The sequence below is a fragment of the Balaenoptera physalus genome, assembly GCF_965194825.1.
Source record: "Balaenoptera physalus genome assembly, chromosome: 12".
In the NCBI taxonomy this organism is placed as follows: domain Eukaryota; kingdom Metazoa; phylum Chordata; class Mammalia; order Artiodactyla; family Balaenopteridae; genus Balaenoptera; species Balaenoptera physalus.
In genome coordinates, this window is record NC_138897.1 from 83,927,070 (window position 1) to 83,931,423 (window position 4,354).

The 4,354-nt window shown below is 48.3% G+C and overlaps 1 long non-coding RNA gene across 1 annotated transcript; it reads right to left on the reverse strand.

Moving 5' to 3' along the window:
• Window positions 1-1,005: 1,005 nt before the first annotated feature.
• Window positions 1,006-2,769, reverse strand: LOC309639550. The gene is made up of 2 exons (XR_014251730.1): window positions 2,521-2,769; window positions 1,006-2,486 (listed from the first exon to the last, which is right to left on the reverse strand). It is a non-coding gene; the product is annotated as an uncharacterized lncRNA (long non-coding RNA).
• Window positions 2,770-4,354: the final 1,585 nt, after the last annotated feature.

The following is a 4,354-nucleotide window of genomic DNA, read 5'->3' on the forward strand; positions in this document are numbered from 1 at the left end:
GTTGTCTTCCAAAGTCTTGGACAGAGGCTCACATACAGTAGATAGTACAAAAATAATTCTCAAATTAACAATGGATAAAACAAAGATGTATTTATTACCCATTATGTGTCAGACTCTGTGCTAAGCCCTAGACTTTGTGACAGTGATCAAACATGGTCCCTGACCTCAAAAAGCTCAGATTAGGCAGATAAGTAAACAAGATAGAGACCTATCCTAATCATCTTTACATCCCTCCCACCTAGCATTTACTATGTGCTAAACATCTGTTTGTGGTACGAATGATGATTCAAACCCTCCCTTGACCAATTCGAGCCAGTGGGAGAGCATTCTTGACTCAGCTGTCATCTGTAATACACCAGCGTCACCAAACACTATTAAGCATTCTTTCAGTATAAATACAAAACAAGTTACAGAGACGCAGACCTTGATGTCTGGGAGCCTGCATTAAACTAATGACATCAACCCTCAGCAAATAGGAAAGAAAAAAACAAGCAGAGAAAAAGCTGCATGCTTCACGGTGAAATGGGAATGGATGGCACCGACTCAAGATGGGATCAGAGCACAGGGACACAGAGTACCAGGAACTCGGCCCAGCTGCCCTATGTGGGTGGGAGATAGAGCATGAATCACCGCCTCACTCACACTCGAAGCTCTAAGGATTGTCCTGGATGAGAGGTGTGTAGGGTACAGAGACGATAAACAGTCATAGCCAACATTTTTTGAGTGCTGTTGTATGCACCAGGCACTGTTCTGACCATTCCCTCTCTACCAGGTCACTGAATACCCACAATAAGCCTGACGTTAATTCGCTTTTTTATACAGATTAAAAAACTGAGCTTCAGGAGCGTTAAGTCACATGCCTAAGACTGCACAGCCAGTAAGCCAGAGAGCTGGGTTTCCAGCTCAGATCTGTTTGATGCCTGAGCCTGATTTTTACCATAGCACCATACTAACTCAGAGAAGTTAGCCAAGGATACAAGACAAGTTTTTTTTGTTCTGGTTTGGTTATTTATTTATTTATGTATTTTTGGCTGTGTTGGGTCTTCGTTTCTGTGCGAGGGCTTTCTCTAGTTGCGGCAAGCAGGGGCCACTCTTCATCGCGGTGCGCGGGCCTCTCACTATCGCGGCCTCTCTTGTTGCGGAGCACAGGCTCCAGACGCGCAGGCTCAGTAGTTGTGGTTCACGGGCCTAGTTGCTCCGCGGCATGTGGGATCTTCCTAGACCAGGGCTCGAACCCGTGTCCCCTGCACTGGCAGGCGGATTCTCAACCACTGCGCCACCAGGGAAGCCCCACAAGACAAGTTTTGACCCTCTTTTTCCAAGAGGGAACAAGTCTGGGTCAAGTGTGTGTAAGAGTTTGCGAATCAGCCAACCTTTGATTTATTCTCGACTCTGGAGACCCTCTGGCCTTTCACATGCTCCTGTTCCTGTTCCTCACTGATATTTTTTTTCTGTCTTCTTTCTGGGCTATTAGGAGGGTAGATAGAAGAAAAGATTCTAAGATCCTAAAGGGAAAAAATCTACAATATAAATTCATCACCTAACCAGATTGCCAGGGTGAAATATCTCATCTGCCTCTTTGTCCAGGATCCTTCAGGGAGTGACCCTAGTATACGTCAGTCCTGGAAAGAAAGAGATGACCCACTCCATCTGTGCTGCTGGGAGGATTATTTACAAAGGTTTAGCAGGATCAAGGAGATTCAGCAAGGCTTGGTGTAGTACCCAGGGGCTGACAACAGCTGGGAGCCATTACTACCCTGGTTCTCAAGAGTCAAGGGGGAAAGTGATATTAAAACCTGACAGAAGAAAGTCAAGTAGATGAGGCAGCCTTGATAAGAACAGAGCTTTGGTGGAGGGCCATGATCAACCTGGCAGGAGGAGCCTGGATCATAAACACTCAGCTCCACCTCTCTGAAACCAACCCCACACCTCATGCTGGTTCCTCCCAATAGCTGAATCCAACCAAAGCCAGAATGCAGGTAACCCCGTTGATGCATTCCAGTTGGGACAGCTTCCCAGGATGAGAAAGTGGACCTGGAAGCACTAATGGAAAAAAACAAAACAAACAAACAAAAAGGGCACACCCACTTTATGAAGTCAGTCTCCTAGAGGTAGAGCCTGAAACTCACTCTCCCAGCTTCCCTTGCAGCTAGAACCCAATCATGTGACCCAGGATCAGCCCATCAGATGTGTTCAGGTGTAACTTCCATTGCACTGAAAGGGGATGGCCTGGGATGCACTCTGACATTGTGGTGGGGAGACATCCAGCCTGCAGAGGGACCAGTGACAGGTGTCTTAGTGGTGCTGTTTTCGGTAGTGTTAGTGGGTCACGTTGCAGTGCCCAGGCCTGGTGGAGCAACCCAGGGGTACAATTCAAACTGTGCAGATTTTAAGCCTTATTTTCTGTCCTGGAAATTCAGTAAGCTTTCTGGTACCCTCAACGCAATCCTTTTCTGCCTAAGCTAACTAAAGCAACGGTCCCCAACCTTTTTGGCACCAAGCACCGGTTTCGTGGAAGACAATTTTTCCACGGACCGGGGTTGGGGGGGATGGTTCAGGTGGTGATGCGAGAGATGGGGAGAGATGGGGAGCAGCAGGTGAAGCTTCGCTCGCTCACCCACCGCTCACTCCTGCTGTGTGCCCGGTTCCTAACAGGCCATGGACCAGTACCGGTCCACAGCCTGCGGGTTGGGGACCCCTGGGCTAAAGCAGATGCTGTTGCTGGCCACTATGAACTCTGACTGATGCACTCCTCTACTCAAGAACCTTCTATGGGGCTTCTCTGGTGGCGCAGTGGTTAAGAATCTGCCTGCCCATGCAGGGGACCCGGGTTCGAGCCCTGGTCTGGGAAGATCCCACATGCCGCAGAGCAACTAAGCCCGGGTGCCACAACTACTGAGCCTGCGCGTCTGGAGCCTGTGCTCCGCAACGGGAGAGGCCGCGACAGTGAGAGGCCCGCACACCGCGATGAAGAGTGGCCCCCGCTCACCACAGCTGGAGAGAGCCCTTGCACAGAAACGAAGACCCAACACAGCCAAAAATAAATTAATTAATTAATTAAAAAAAAAAAAAAAAAAGAAACTTCTATGGCTCCCTCTTGCCATTGAAATGCTAAACCCCTTCACAAGATTCTTCAGAACCTGGATCAAATCCAACTTATGTTCCAAGCCTGAATAAAATCCTCTCCTCACTCCCACCTTCCCCCCAACTGCCTTGCTCTCCAGTCACAAAGAAGTCACCATGCTCTTTATCACCTCCGTGCCTCTGTATAGGGTCACTCCCTGCCTGCCTGTATCACCGTTTTCCCTCCCCTTTATCTAAAAAATTCAGTTTTTGAGAATGCAGTGCGGTCACCTCCTCCACGAAGCCTTCCTGTCCTGCCTCTAAGAAGATGTTGTGATCCTTTCCCTGTGCTCCCTTAGTTCTGGGCCAATGTGCCTACTGATGTTCTTATTATACTTTCCTGTGTTTATGTGTCAATCTGCTCCCGACCAGGATGGGAGCAGGGTCTGTGTCTTAGACTCTGTCATAATTTCCTAGGGTGCCATAACAAATTACCACAAACTGGATGACTTAAAACAACAGAAATCTATTCTCTCACAGTTCTGGAAGCCAGAAGTCGGAAATCAAGGTGTCTGCAGAGTTGGTTCCTTCCGGAGGCTCAATAAATGCTTGGACCAGGTGAATGAGTGAATGGAGTATACGGAAATCTTTCTGGTAGATCAGAAGTCAGTGTTTCCTACCAACAGCCCCTTTCCTTCAGGGACCAGGGTCAAGTGTATAGAACATCTGTCAGGAGAAAATGCAGCTGCTCCTCCATTTCTCCTGACCCACCTCCAACCCCCCACCAACTCTTTAGTCAATTTTTTTATAACCCAGCCAGGCAAACAGGTTTGGCTCAAATCTCCCTTTCATTCTTAGACTATCTAATTTCATTTTTTATTTTTTCCCGGCTTTACTGAGGTATAATTTTTTTTCTTTTTTTTTTTTTTTTTTTTTTTTTGGCTGTGTTGGGTCTTCATTGCTGCGCACGGGCTTTCTCCAGTTGCGGGGAGCAGGGGCTACTCTTCGTCGTGGTACACGGGCTTCTCCTTGTGGTGGCTTCTCTTCTTGCAGAGCACAGGCTCTAAGCACATGGGCTTCGGTAATTGCGGCACACAGGCTCAGTAGCTGCAGCACACGGGCTCTAGAGCGCAGGCTCAGTAGTTGTGGCGCACGGGCTTATTTGCTCCTCAGCACGTGGGATCTTCCTGGGCCAGGGCTCGAACCCGTATCCCCTGCATTGGCAGGTGGATTCTTAACCACTGAGCCACCAAGGAAGTCCCTTCAGGTATGACTGACAAATAAAAGTTGT